General features: G+C 42.8%; 1 long non-coding RNA gene across 1 annotated transcript in view; it reads left to right on the top strand.

The window, feature by feature from the left end:
- LOC123378298 overlaps positions 1-6,975 on the top strand; it is a 47,673-nt gene extending 40,698 nt beyond the window's left edge. Inside the window, exon 2 of the long non-coding RNA XR_006582551.1 lies at positions 6,640-6,975. This is a non-coding gene — a long non-coding RNA (uncharacterized LOC123378298). The remainder of the gene's footprint in view (positions 1-6,639) is intronic.
- The last annotated feature ends 8,455 nt before the right edge of the window (positions 6,976-15,430 follow it).

The following is a 15,430-nucleotide window of genomic DNA, read 5'->3' as shown; positions in this document are numbered from 1 at the left end:
TCCTGTGACTCTGATACAGACAAAGAATAACTGAATTGCTTCACCACTGTATGTGTGTGGAAGGAACAAACTGCCATCCAGAAAATGTGCTCATAAAGGGGTCCCCATGCCACATGAATCACAGCTGCCCCTACCTTTGGTACTAGTCAAACAGCTTCCTGAGTCCTCATCTCAGTACAGAGTGCTGTCTCCAGCTCCATGGACCTGTCCACACCTCTCCGGACAGCAACATTGCTATTAAAACTACCTTCTGTTTAATCTGGAATTCCTGCTAATTGGGACATAAGGCCGTCTGCAAGGGTATCCTGGTGATTAAAAGGATTGTACTATGTGTAGTGTCAATATAAAAAAAAATGAGGACAGGAATTAGTCATAAGGATTCCTCATAGGCTTGTGTATGTGTCTCAAGGCACAAGCTTATTGAAACCAACACTAGACTGTAACAAGGAAAAAGTGAAAAAGCAAAAAGATAGATACTTATTTTTTCCTTTTTAATGACTTGTCCTGATCTCTACCCTAAATTGGCATAGAGGCATATGTTTTCTGGCTGCCCTTGATCCTGAGACAGTGTCACCACACTAGTAAATAACCAGTGTCACACATCTAGTCCAGTCCCCTGCACACAGGGCAGGACTAATACTTAGATCATGAGTGCAGGGGACTGGACTAGATGACCTGCCGAGAGCCCTTCCAGTCCTACGATTCTATGATTCTCTGTGAAACCAGTACATTTATTTAATACAAACAAATGTGAATGGAACGTTTTTTTCCTTCACTGGGCAAGGAGGTTAGACTTGTCCAAAACTGCCTCCTTTGTGTGACTGATTCTCCACGTTGGCAACTTCAACATGGAAGACAGGTTTTATTTTAAAGAACTTACCCAGAGGAACAGTGAAAGTTTCCTTTTCAGCTTAAAAACAGAGCCCTTAGGGGTAGCTCTTAGTACAGATTAGGGAATTAGGTCTCAAAAAAGGTAACCTTTTGTTACTGTAGGTACCTTCAAACACAATCATAATGGCTGATCTTTCTGATATTTTTTTCTGCAATAACATAACACATTTTTATCAAGCCCTGCAGAAGTATGCCTGTCTACAAACAAATAAGTTCATCCTTAGCGTAGCCATTCTCCTTGTAGTCTCTTTGTTTGCTATTATCATACAGTAAAGTACTCATGTACTTATTGCCTCTCTTCCAGAAATCTAACTGATTGACGTAAGGCGAGTGCAGGTTAACCAACATGCCTTAATGACATCCTCCTTCAACTTCACTTCCTCTGGTGCCGTCAGCCTACAGAACTTAAAACAAAATGAACAGTAGTGAGCTCAGGAAGTCCCACTACAGCTTTGTGAGATGGAAAATTAACTTGCCAAGAAGTATACTACATGTACCATATAATGCCACAGCTCAGGGTAATTTATCTTTTCAGATCTCTGAGTTACTATTTTAGGTGCCTCTTATAAAGGGCAAAACAAATGCAGCTCAAATCTTTAACTAGTGGTGGTTTCATATTTTTAAATATTTAAGGGAAGAAGAAGGGGTTTGTGATCAAAGCAGGGGACTAGGAGTTAAGAAGCCTAGAGTCTATTTCTAGCTCTAACACAGGCTTCCTGTATGATCTTGAACTAACTGCATGATCTCTTGGAGGATAATACTTACTTAATGCACAGTGGTGTTGCGAGGCTTAATTCCTGATTATTTGTCAAGCGTCTTGAGACCCTCAGATAGACGACACTATAGAATTACAAAGTGCTGTTTCAAGTTGACAGGCTAAAAATGTACCCTCCCCAAACCATAACAATCTTTGTAAATGTCATCCTGATCATGAAAAAACTACTTGTCCGGCCCAGAATGTATTGTTAAAATGTCATCTAATCTACTGGGATCCCTACCATGGTTGATTCAGGGAGGTTGTTTTAGAGCAGGGGTCTGTGTGCATAAATTGCAGTGTTCTGCCTCTGTCCAGCAGGTAGGATAGTCAGTTCAGCATGGAGAGGCTATATCTTGCAGATTTGATTTACACAAATATTTGGACAAATGTGAACATTTCAGGGAAATGACCCCGTCCTTGGCTTAATTGAAATCAAATACATGTTCAGAGGGTAACCTCTGGGGGGAGTAGGAGTTGCCTTTTTAGTGCTTAGGAAGGTGGGGGACAGATATAGCTTTCTGAGTTGTTAATTTTTGAGTTGTAATACAAGAATTGGAGTATTTAGTTTCTGGAGAGGAGGAGGATGCTTTTATGCTGGATGTGTTGTCTAATCCCGATAACTCACTGAAGTTTATTATTATTCTTTTATTTACTTACTTACTTAGTGTTTTCAGGGTGCTCAGCTCTGTATGAACAGAAAGGATGGCACAGACCCTGCCCAAAGGCACGTGCAATTTTGAATCAGGCATAGAAAACCCAGTGCAGACACTCCATACATTTGGATGACGATCCTAAACCCTGATTCTAAGCTGTGTGGCCCCTGTCTACTGGCTTCAATAGGTGAGCGGGGCTGTAAAGCAATGGACCCCTCCCGGCAATACCCCAGATGTAAGGGGCTTTGGTGGGGAGAGCTGCTCGCTCCTACACTGCTCTCCCTCACAGCTCCAGCATATGAGGACCCAGTCAGGGAGGATGTGGTGATTTGGGGAATCTGTCTGTAAAACTTAAGGAATTCTGGCTGATATGAAGTAGTGATAAAATTGTTGTTCCAGGGAATGCCTCTGTGGGGATGTGGAATCCACCATTTGCTGACAAGGGCTGCACCACATCCCTCTCAGAACAAGCACAAAGGGCGATTGTTGGAATTTAATGGCTGCCTGTTCTAACGGAAGTATCCTGGGACAACTGGTCAGCTGAGGATGAGGAGAATCAGTTTTCTCCTACCTCTCTGCTGGGGGCTACCGTTTGGACTATGGAAAATCCCCAAACACAGCAAATAGAAACCAAGGTGTTGATGCTAGTCTTTAAAACCACAGAGGCTAGGTGGGTCAGGGGGAAGAGTCAGAGAGCCACACAGGAGGTGTTGTGGGCAGGAGGCAGGAAGAGAGGAGATACTATTAAAGCAGGGGGTGATGTAGGGGTGTCTTAAATATGGGACCAGCCAAAGTTAAAGCAAGCTGATCTGTAGCAGAAAGACTGAGAAAGAGACTCCATGATTCTTATGACAAGCCATGAGCTGCAGGAGAAGGATCCCAGATACCTAGGGAGGCCAGCCACTCATCTGGTATTGAACCAGACAGCCCTCTTTTGGGGCTTTTTGTTTGTCCCCTGCCTGATACTGAGACAAAACCAAACTTGGTTTTCTACAGTATCGGATGGGAAACGCCATTTTGAGGAGTGCTTCTCCGCCCCCTGCCAGCCTGCCCTTGCATACACAGTGCATGAGTGGTCACGCTGACAGATGCAGGACAGCACAACCTCAAAATGGCATCCCCTGTGTGGTGTGGCCTTGAACTCACTGTGTGTGTGAGGTCATACCAGCGGGAACAGGGTCACGCTGGCAGGAGCAGGCCTAGGCCATTCCCAGAAGTGCCAGAATGTCTGATATTCTGAGAATGCACAAATGGCCACCCTGTGGATACCTCAGAGGTCCCTGAGAATGCTCCAAAGTGGTGAGGAAACTGATGCATGAAAATGTGTGTAGGACTTATTATTATGTCTAGATGAGAATTTCTAGTAGTATCCAAGGAAAGAGTAACTTGTTTTAGAGTCCTGGGCAAAGTCTGGGTGTGTTATTTCTGTGCTATACCTATCACATACACTAGACAAGTGAGCCTGACCCCAGAGCACCCACACGTGTGGAATCCTGGGATAGGGTGTGTCTAACCTACTGGGACATTTGGGAGATCAGTACCGTTCCTGGGAACCTATGGGGGCCCCCTTTCCATGAAGGGATAATAGACACAGCCTGTGCTCAGGAAATGTGCCAGAGCAGCCAAGGGAGAAAACAGAGCTACAGCCTGCTTAGGCCAAGAGCTCCTGGGTCCAGTGGATTGGGACCCAACATGGCAGCCTGGAGACTGTCCAGTTAGGGTCACCAGGGCTGTGACAGAGGGAGGGAGTGTGTCAGGAGAGGAAGAACATGTAGTCAAGCCATGCTGCACTGTGGCTATTCGGCACTACTACATGGGGGTAGTACAGTGGTCGATGGGGGCCATGGCAGGCAGCCATATATTAGAACAATCCCTGGGGACAGAATCCTGAGCTGCTCCTCCATACACCTGGGACTTCAAAATCCAGGTTCCCATACACACCCCTCAAACTGCACTGAGTTTGGGTCAGAATCAGGGCCCTAATTTTTAATCTGTGTGCATGCAGTGGTCACTGTTTTACAAAAGGAGAGAGAGCTGAGCTGTCTGAGATGCTTCAACTATTTTCTAACCTAAGAGACCACCATGTCAACTGGATAATTTAAGGGCAATGATAGCATTGGGAAGAGCAGTGCTGTAAGACTTGTGAAATAAGTGTTTTCAGGAGGAATATGTTTGGCAGATAGGTGAAAGTTTGACATCTGATGTGGGGGCGGGAGCGGGGGAGACAGTTCCTAGAATAAGAGGCAACTTTCAAAAGGTGCAAAGACAAGTGCAAAGAAGATCCAAAGGATGGAAGGGAAGATCAGGAGCAGCCTTAGCAGTGCATGATGGAGGACAAATTGTAAATAGGATTAGAAATGTTCAGAGTCCTGAAAGTGAGGACAAGAAGCTTGAAGTGGACACAGGAAGTGAGGGGAACCCATATAAGAAATCCAAAGAGCAGCAGGAGAAGGAAATGATGCTTCAAAGAGCCTGGGAACACTCAGGTGTTTCTGTTAGCCATGATACAGTATAGATGCAGCAGACTGGTGACTGTATATTTGCAGGGGTTTTTCAGTGCTCTAAAGGAAAACAAGATAAAACCCCATCATTCCCCCTGCATCAGTGAATGATGTTGGCTGGAACTTGTTTGAATTAGGGGAAGCCTTTACTTATTGTGTACCTTCTCCTTTTTTTTCTTAATTAGCAATTAGCTTAGATTTTCAAAGAAATGGCAAGGCATTCTTATCGTGCACACTGAGGATATATTATTAGCATACTAACTGCAGACCCTTGTTCATGCACTGGTTGCAGGGATCACTTAGTTACTTTATCAGTAACTTTAGGAAGTTGCATCAATCACTTGGGGATTTCTTACAAGGCCAAATCAGTAAATCCATAGTATTTGGGCTGCCATAAATAATCTCTCAGAGAGCCTTTTCAGATTCCAATTGGTATTCTCCTGAGGGTAAAAACATGTGGCATTTACACTGATAGAAAGTGAAGTAATGCTCAGGAGACTTCTGGGAAAGCACTGATACTGTGAGAAGTATGTGTCCCTCCTACACCTACATTCTTTTCATTGCCATGAGCTGTCTTGGGGTACATATGACTACTTGATCTGAGTTAACAAACAACTGATCTCTATGGGTCATTTCCTATCCTCCTCCATGCCTCCTCACTTGGACAAAATTCCCACTGAAAGTCAATCGGAGCTCTGGTTAAGAAATCTGCAGTTTCTTCTTCTGCTTTATCATCTACTCTTGGTTCCCTCTTCTTTGCCCTTTTGGTATTTTCTTGTCATTCTTTAGTACACAGTGGAGAGGAGAGGGGATGAAGAGAGAGTTAAAAAAAGAAAATAGAAGGATGGAGCAGCAAGGGGTAGGAGTGAGAGAAAGGAGTGGAGCTATGGCATGTGGATTAAAGTTCTCATGCTAGTTCTATCCTCCAGGGCAGGACCCAGTTTAAAACAGCCTGTTTGAAGCAATACTAGAACCAACTTTTCTGAAACAGTTTTGTATGGGGATGCCCTATTGTTCTCCTTAAAGTACCCTGTGCAATACATTTTGGTCCACAAAATGGGTACCTTTTGCTAATGGATACAAGTTCACAATGCAGTGCAATCCACTGGTTGACATTTACTGCCGTCTATTATAATCCTCTAGATTCAAGAAGCAAAATCAATAAAACTATGTTAGGTGGGAATTCAGCTTGTGCATGTTTGGAATCCCAATTCCGTGTAATTTTAGAAGTGTGTGTGTGTCTGACATACTACACTGACTTGATAAAGTTAGGCTGTAACCCAAAAGGAGATGGTGGGACAGAACCAAAAAGCAGTTTAACCTTGATAATCGTGTGGATCCTGCAGAAACATGTTCTCCCCATTATAAGCGATGCATGGTGCCATTTCAGTCAAGGAAGTTGATGGAATCCACACATGTACCTATATTTATTTCCCCATATGAGACTGACTGTAGATACAAATGTCTGTGCATGAAAATGTCTCATCCAAAGATATCTAAAATAGATCTCACCTCTATTTGCTTTTGTTCCCTAAGATGGTTTTTCAATTTTGACACAATAAATGCTAACACAACTTGTCATGGTGAATATCTGATTTAATGTTTGTCCTGTAACGCAAGTGTTGATTAAATATTTTCAGGATCGGATGGCATCGCTTTAGAATTCTTGTTGTCATGGCAACCCTTTTGTGCTGTCTAATGCCTTCAGTGAACACTGTAGCTTTGTTTGTTTCAAGAACTGCCTAATGTTGGGCAGTGGAAACTCTAACGAAAACAGAGAATTATAGTATCATCCAATGAAAAAACTAATTTTTAATATTTTTCTTTTAAAAACCAGATTGCATAATTCACTGGAAAGAGGCCTGGCCATGGAGCAGATGCCTAGTCTCACCCCAGGCTATATTCTGCTTATCTTGCTCATTGCCTCCTCAAGATGTTCCACTGGGCGGGTGACAAAGCTTTGGCCCTCATGATCAAATCTGTTACAATCAATAGTCCAAGGAAGCAGAATAATCTTATTTATTAAGCCCATTCCCAAGCATCAGCTGAATTATTTCCTGGCATCAAAATGAGCTGTTCCTGAATTACACACCTGAAGAAAAGAGCTCTGTGTAAGCTCAAAAGCTTGCCTCTGTCACCAACAGAAGTTGGTCCAATAAAAAATATTACCTCACCTACTTTGTGTGTCAAATGAATTTAAGTTATTTTCCCAAACCCACAGCAGTATGGATCAAGGTACCTCAGGATCACACAGTTCTTCTGAACCTTGAAATAATCCCCCTATTTTGGACTAAACTGATAACTTCACCTTAACGTATGTAACAATATCTTGTATGGGAAATCTTAGCTCTCTGTTCTCTGGCTATAATTACCTTTTTAATCAAAACACACACATTAATGGTAGTGACAAAGAAAGTCGTCTTCCACACGCATCCAGTGACTGTCCTAAATCTATGTCCAGCTGTCCTTCCCACAAACAGCTCCTCAGTTTCTATTCTGAGTTTAGCCTTCTGAACAGTGTACAAGCATCTATATATCAATACACTGCTGCAATGCCCTTCCAGGTTTCCGATTTCTGACAATATGTCTTGTGTCAGTTCTTTCTGAATAAACCTCTTGGCCAAGATTTTTCAAAAATCAATTGAGTTGAGTGCCTAACTAAGCACATCTTTAAAAGCCTCGCTTTCAGATAATGCTGAGTATCTGCCCTCTGAAATTTGGACCCCTCTAAGGTGTCTCAAATTAGGCTTTCAAAATCATCAGCCACTTGTGAACAATTGTGGTTGCTATGTACCCATTGACAAACAGATGAGTGTTCCTATGCCCTGGCATCTAGTGGCTTCTCCTCAGGGATACCGGCTATGGAGAAAGCTTCATTACAGGCCTCTAATTGTGTTCCACATTGTAGCTTTCACAAAGAAACTAGCAAGTGGACAGGAATATGTGTGTGACCAGCATCTCCTTCCCTACATGGAGTTTCAGTAAGTACCCTTACAATTCTGTCACTGAGTATTAAAAGCAGATGGTAACTCCTGTGTCCTGCCTAACTTTCCTTTTCTGAAAATGAAATGCATTTTAATGTCTAAAATATTGTACAAGCTACTGCTGAGCACACAATGAGTGCAGTATTTGCCTAAACAATTACCTCCCTACTAACACATTGCACTTTGAGATATATTATGGAACTATATATATTGTGTTCTGTTCTTATTCCTTCCATCTTGGTGATCAAATCCAGTCAACTTTCCCTCCTCCCATTCATCAAACTTTATAAAGCTATTTCATGAGAGGATTATGTAACTTGCAGTGTGTTAATGACTCCATGTAGCATTACCTTGATTTAAAACTGATCTAATTAGGCCACCTTCTGGTTGATTCTGATTTAGGTTTTTGTCTTGAAAAATGGAGAATTTGAACATACAGCAATGAGTCATAAAGAATCGCAGTTGCTGAGAACACTGACTCATTTTTCCTTTTGTTTTCATTTGGTTCCATGTTGTGTTTGGATCTTCTAGAGAAACATGATATAGCACTTAACAGTAGCACAGTGGCTATATATATAGCTCCACGCCTCACTCAGAATCCTGCAGATGTTGGTCTCTTCCTGCAACATGGATTCTGGTTCTTTGTGCTTCTATAATTTGGTTTGTAATGACTGGATACCATTGGACTGTGTGAGCCTTACAGACAACAATGTCATTTGACATTCAGAAACATCTGTAGCTGAGATCAGTCCAACCACCTAACCTTTAAATTAGTAGGTCTGTGTCCGAACACTGGTGGTTTCTGCACCAACCTGGTTTAGTAACAAAGAAAATGCTAGGAAGAGGAAAATGGCATTAAAGCTTCTGTCCTTTTCCTCATTTTTTCACTATTCTTTCTTCTCCCCAGATTTTTGGGATTCATCTCTTACTTTCTACAACACAAAATATATGTTTCGATAACTTTCCCCAGAGTTCGATCCTGTCAATGTGTCATGTATGTGTAATCCCCCCAAAATCTAAAGGGCTCTAATGTCAGCCTTTGCTCAGGGATTTTGCTGTGCTCCAAAGTGGTGATGCCACTCATGCCAATATTTATGGGACAGTCACTCATCAGGACAATCCCATGTTCTGGCAGCCCTATTTTAGGCTTGATCTCCCAGTGTCACACTTTTTTGATGGAGGACACCCTTGCCCAAAAAATAGGTAGCACGGTTGGGTTAAAACTGAGACGCTGTAACACAATCTACAAATCTTCATCTTTTCTATTATTTATTGAATGTACTGTGTTAGTCCACAGAAAATCTAAAATAAGGCAACAAGTTACAGAGGTCATTATCTTATCCTCTATTTCCCTCTTCTTTCAGCTTGTGGCTTTTCCTGTTAGGTCTTGTGCCTTCTTAGACTGTAAGATTTTAGGTCAGGGGCCATGGTGTTTTGGATATCAGCTGAACCACCTGGTAAACTTTGGGCACTATAAAATAAGTATTTTTTGTGTGACAGCATGTAATAAACCATGAACATCTTCAACCCAACATAACCCCCTCTCGGTGTTTCACAGCACTTGAATACAAAGGTTTGAGACTTCAGTTAGCTCTCTGTTTAGGAACAACAAATTTTAACAAAACCGTGCACAAAGACTTGGAGGGAGGTTTGCAAATTAAGTTATGCTACTTAATTTGTCACAATTCAGAGTTAAGTTAGGAAAAGCCTCCCTCGGGTACTCACAACAGGCTTGCAACATAGATGTCTATCATTTGGTTTTCTGTATTCGGAATATCTTGCAACAAAAGAGCAAGTAAAGAGGTAGTCCGTGCACTGCAGTGGAATAACTTGCTCCGATGTAATTATCCAGCTGATCGTTTACTTTTCAAGTAAATCACCACCTTTAGGTTATCAGGTCCTAAGCACACTTAAAGGATGTATAAATGGAGGAACGGGAGCTACACACTTAGTTTTTGCCAGTTAACAAATGTAAATTGAAGGATCAACTGGAATTGAAATTCCATACTGAGGTGTATTAACACATGCAGAGGAACTGTTTGTTGGGGAGAATTCTGAAATTCATATGTGCAATACAACATAAAAACTCATGAGTCTTACCTCCCGGTCAACCATTCTCAGAGTCCTTTTCTTAATGTCACTTGCTGAAAATAAAAACGATTCACTTCTCATTGGGTATGCAAAATGTAAGTCTGGCCACCAAAACACACAATGAGCCTTACAAGGTTTAAAACGCAGTACAGGGGAGAAACTGATTGTCTAAGAGTTCAGTTATCTCTTTACCTTTCCAAATCTTTGTCTCCTTTTTCTTTTTCCTAAGATCAAATGGGTAATTCCAATAGACCTTTATGCACATTTGACACGTTCTTGCTAAATGCACTTGCTTCTAACCCCCCTGTGCCTCACATCATAAATTGTCAAAATACCAATGTTAGTGCTTCTCCCCTGTTTCTCAGCAGATGAAAACAATCTGTCCCCCCTCATCTTCCTAAAACAAAAGTTATTTCATCCAGGGTTGTAATACATTTCCCAGATAAGAGTCTTAGCATTTTAAAGTCATCCCACCACTCATGACTCTCATACTTGATTTATTGTCCAATTAGTTGACTTCACTTTACAGAGCTTTGCCTCCTTTTGTAACAGCTGTGAACAAGTAGCCATAACAAAGGCAAGCATTCTCTAGAGCAGTGACTTTCCATTCTGCATTCTGAAGTTGGGGGAGAGGGCTTTTACTTCTGTAGGAACTCAAATATGGTTAATCTTTAATTCCTAGCCACCCACGTCATTCACAAGGGTCTCAGGGCACCTTTAGAAAAAGTTTGACTAAAGCGATAATTGATATTAACTGGAGACTATACACTAGCCTGCTAAGACTTCAAGGGAATCCTTCATAGGAACCAGATTATCTTTAACATTGAGAGAGTAAGTTCAAGTATCTTCCTAATTAGTAATCTATGTCTGCAGTGAGTGAGAATTGTTTAAAAAAAAAAACCAGGAAATTATAGCAGATCATGCAAAATGGCAACCTATCTCTTGTGGGTTCACATATGCTCCATCTAGTTCTTCATATAATACTGCATGAAACAGGAGTTGCTGGCATAGAGTCCCTGAATAGACTATTCCATAATCTTGCTGGAATAACTAGCTGGCCAGAATCTCTGCAGATGCACAGTCAATCAGGAACAGTGCAGATAAGTAGGATTTTTTATCTGTCTTTGTACACATGAGAAAGTCAACCGAAGTTTCTGCATACATAGGAATAAGGAACACTGGCAATGGGGGAGATCATAGAACAGGGAGTTGCAATAGTAAAGAAAAGAGGAAATGAATTTAGCAGAGACAGGATCAAGGCAGTGGCATACTGTGATGGGGTGTTGACACCACACAGGACTGGAAGGGGTTAAGGCCTGGTAGGCCTATTAACTCCACAGACTGCACCTAGAGGCAGAGCCGGGGAGCAGGCATTGATTGCAAACAGGCTCAGCTGAGAAGGAAGAAGCAGGGCCTATAAAGCCAGGAGGCTGGCAACAGATGGAGGAAGATTGGCAGATTGGAGCTGATACTCCTAGAGAAAGGGGGAAGAGCCAGGAGTGGTAGGAATCAGTCCTGGGAAGGAGCAGTGAGGGCTGGGAGAGTAAAGCCCAGAATTGCTCTGTTGAGTGTCCCTGAACTAGAGCCTGGAGTAGAGGGAAGGCCCGGGTTTCCCCTACCAGCCACTGAAGGAGTGGCACCTGAGGCAGTGAATGGGAAGATTGCCTAGGACTGCTGAAGGAAAGAGTGTGATATACCTCAGAAGGGGGGAAACATTGAGTGACCTGGCCGGAGGGCTGAGTCACCAAGAGGACGCTGCAAGTTCTAGGAAAAGAGAAAAGCTGCAGACCTGAGACAGAGATGGTGTGCGACCATGGTAAGGGGTGTTGGCCTTAAGAGCAAATCCCTAGAGTGACCAGGAGGGGGTGCCATACCTGCAGTGAGTAGACTGCATCCTGTCACACATTCAAAAGCAGAGTTTGGGGGGGGGGGTGAAAGGAAAATAGAGAAGATGGGGGGGGGGGGAGAAGGGAGGGTCAGTGGGGTATCTGAATCAACCCAGAAGACAGAGGAAATTGTCATTTCTTAAGGATGCTCTTCTTGGCCAGGAAAATCACTTCTGTCTTTTGAAACACTTAGTCTAATAAAGTTGATGCAAACCACAAAGATAGTGGACAGGAAAGAGTCATTCATGGTGCTCAAGGATGTGTGCAGTTGAGTAGCCTCTGCATAAACGAAGCATTAAATTAGAGATTGGGGGTGAAATCCTGCCTTCAATGAAGTCAGTGACAAACCTCCCAATTCTATCATAGGGCTGGGGTTTCACGCTAGATGACCAAAAGAGATAGAAAAGAGGAGAGGGACAGAAATTCATCCCCTCTGGGACTTGAGAGGAAGAATCTTGTGAGGAAGAGTGGTTAAATAGGAGCAGAACATTGACTGGCAGGAAGCGGAGAGCCCTTCATAACTAATTGCAGAATTTCATCCTTAGTACTACTACCATGTACTAGTCCTCTGGAAATACCTCCAATAACAGTTCCCAAACTCGCATTGTTTCACTTCTTAGCTCTTTCATAGGCCTGCTTGTTTGAACTCCTGAACATGAGCAGTGTTGCCATGAAGTACCTCCATGTTGTGCATTAAAACATATATTCTTATTCCCAAGGAGAATTAATAAGCCAATTCATAAGCCACAAATAAGAAATATTTCAGCAACACGGGGAAGCAACTTCCTCTTATACAAGATATTGGCCCAGCCCTGCAATCCTTACTCACTTGAGTAGTCCCCCTGGTGTCAGTGGGGCTAGTTATGTAAAATGGGACTACTCGTGTTTAAGGGTAGCAGGATCAGGTTGTAATTCACTCTAGAATAAGGATTGGTTATAGGTCATTGCAAGAGACTTGTGGCTGAAAAAAGTCATTTTAAATTTTTAATGCTCTGTCAGGAAAAAATAAGCCTTATAATATTGGATTATACATTAATCTAATGCATATTTTATCACCAGTTCATGTGAGTGAACTATTAAACCTCACACAACTCTTGCAAATACTTGTTTTATAGATCAAATTTACAAACCATTTTGCATTCCTATCAAATATAAATAGCATCATATACTTCTGAAACAACATGTATTTCAGTGAAAAATGCATTAGATTGCTAATATTCAAAATGGGAGTAGCAAGGAGAAGGAATCAATTTTAAATTCTCTCTTAGAATTTTGGCAACGGCGGAATTGTAAATGTTCAGGATGTGAGGCAACAAATTCCCTTGTGTTCTTTTCCAATACAGATCAGATTCTTCCATCATTCGCTCCATCTCTCTTACTGTTTCTTTGCTATTGGCAAACTTGATTTGGTTGTGTAGAAGAGATGTCAGTGGATTTCAGTGGACATAATCAAACTTGACTGTAGGGATGGGGAAGTGGTCAAGATAAAATAAGAACTACCCAGAACTAACACCCAGACTTGAATCAAGCTGTAAATGTCAGCTCCTTATGCGGGTGGGGGTCCTGGTGTGCCATGGTATTCCAATCACTGGTAGCCTGCCAGGAGTTACTTGGCTGGTCTACACCGGGGGTGGGTATGAGGAGGGTCAATATAAGATACACAACTTCGTATCTTATTTCGACTTACCTCCCATCCTCACAGTGCAGGATTGATGGCTGCGGCTCCCCCGTCGACTCCGCTTCCGCCTCTTGCCCTGGTGGAGTTCCGAAGTTGACGGGGAGCGCAGCGGGGATCGATATATCGCATCTAGACGAGACGTGATAAATCGATCCCCGATAGATAGATCACTACCTGCCGATCTGGCGGGTAGTGTGGATGCACTTCAGAGAGTGGGTCCCAAATAATATTCCACCTACATGGTGTATGCCTACAACCACAATGTCCTTCCCAGGGTAACCCAGACCCCCCTCATACACCTCTATGACTGACACCTCACCAAAACAATTACAGAGAAAAGGAAAGCTCCAGCAGCATTGAAGGAAATGTCTGTTCTTCTGAGATTTTGAAGCCCCCAGTGGTTTTGGTAGTTCAGATAAGGCTCATCCAAATAAAACCACCTTTACTCGTTGCCAGCTCCTTTAAACCTTCCATTTGAAGGGGGAAAAAATCTTCCTGATAATATTTTACTCCAAAAATGAGGGCTTCAGCAGTGTTACAACCGCTGCTTCTGGGCTGGCTGAAATGACAACCCTAGAACTGCTGTATGTGCTGTGAGTTACACATGTACCTCATGCTGTATGCCTTCTCTCCCAACTGCTGTATTCACTGCTTGCATTCCCCAGCAGGGGATTAAAATAAACAGAATCCTGCTTTGTGAGGCATACTGGGAGCAAGGGTTTTTTGGTACATTTCTAGCCTCTCCAGGCTCACATGCATGAAACAGAGACAGGGAAGGGTCAGTGCAGTATGCCAGCTGTTGTGTCATCACATGCACTGTAGTGTCAGTGGTTCCTATGGTGGTTTCTCATGCAGGTGCGGAGCTGGGTTTTTAACATGCTGCAGTCATTTTAAGGTGGATAGGGTGTTTTTTATTCCTGTACTAGGGAGGCATTTAGAAATAAACAGCTTGATTTTTTTCCCCAAAGGCTTTGAGCATACACAACTCCCATTGAAGCCCCTAAGAGCTGCAAGTGCTTAATACTTTTGAAAATCTGACCAAAAATGTATGTGGGCGGTTAAGAATGTTGAGGCTCTCATCCTTGCCAATGTCCCTTTAACTCAGGTGTCAGCTGCAAGGGTTCATGCTACTGTTTCTTCACTGTTCCTTAAAAACCCATAGATACCATAGCAACAGCTGCATCACACAGTCTTCTGTTTTTCCACCTATGAGCAGATATGAACAGTGCTGGCTAATCAAGTATGAGCAAGTATCAGACAGGAGGAAAACTCAGTCAGTCTGTACTTTCTTTGGAGTAAACTATTAGCAAATGCTCTCTTTCTGTGACATGCACTGATGACAAATGCTCTCGTGTGACATGCACTAGTAAATCCCTATCTGCAGGCAAAACAGATTCTGCTTCCTACCCTGGCTTTGTAAAGAAACTGTCAATGTGGTTTACATTTTATATATGTTTTCCTTTTCACCCCTAGCCCTCTTTAAAATGACCTGGAAGCTTGAAACCGAAATTTGTTTCCTCATTGAAATGTGTTTGCAGTCACTGTGTGGATATGCTGCTTTGGTATCGATGGGTTGGTCATGACTGCTGAATCGACAGCATTGGGGTTCTTTTGTCTGTTTGTTTGTTTTTGTTTTGTTTGCTCAGGGGAGGAGGTGGAGCAGAGGTGAGTTGGGGCGGGGAGTTCCCCTGCGTGCCGCACCCTCCCTTACTTGCTGCAGGCGGCCCTCCCCGCACCTCCTGCCCCAGGTCCCTCTGCCTAAATGCCGACGACAACCGGGGTGGCCGAAGGACCCAAAATGCCGCTCCCTAAATGCTAGCGCCCTAGGTGACCGCCTATATCGCCTAATGGGTTGCACCGGCCCTGCTGGGAACATACCAACAAACCATGATAAACAGGAATGAAGCTAGTAGCAAAATAAGAATAACTTCATTGTCTGCTACTAAGAGGACGAACTGTGTGTAGATATACATTTGTTTAAAAGCTAGA

This window comes from Mauremys mutica, chromosome 10 (genome assembly GCF_020497125.1).
Source record: "Mauremys mutica isolate MM-2020 ecotype Southern chromosome 10, ASM2049712v1, whole genome shotgun sequence".
Lineage (NCBI taxonomy): Eukaryota > Metazoa > Chordata > Testudines > Geoemydidae > Mauremys > Mauremys mutica.
This window is presented reverse-complemented; position numbering and strand designations above follow the sequence as displayed.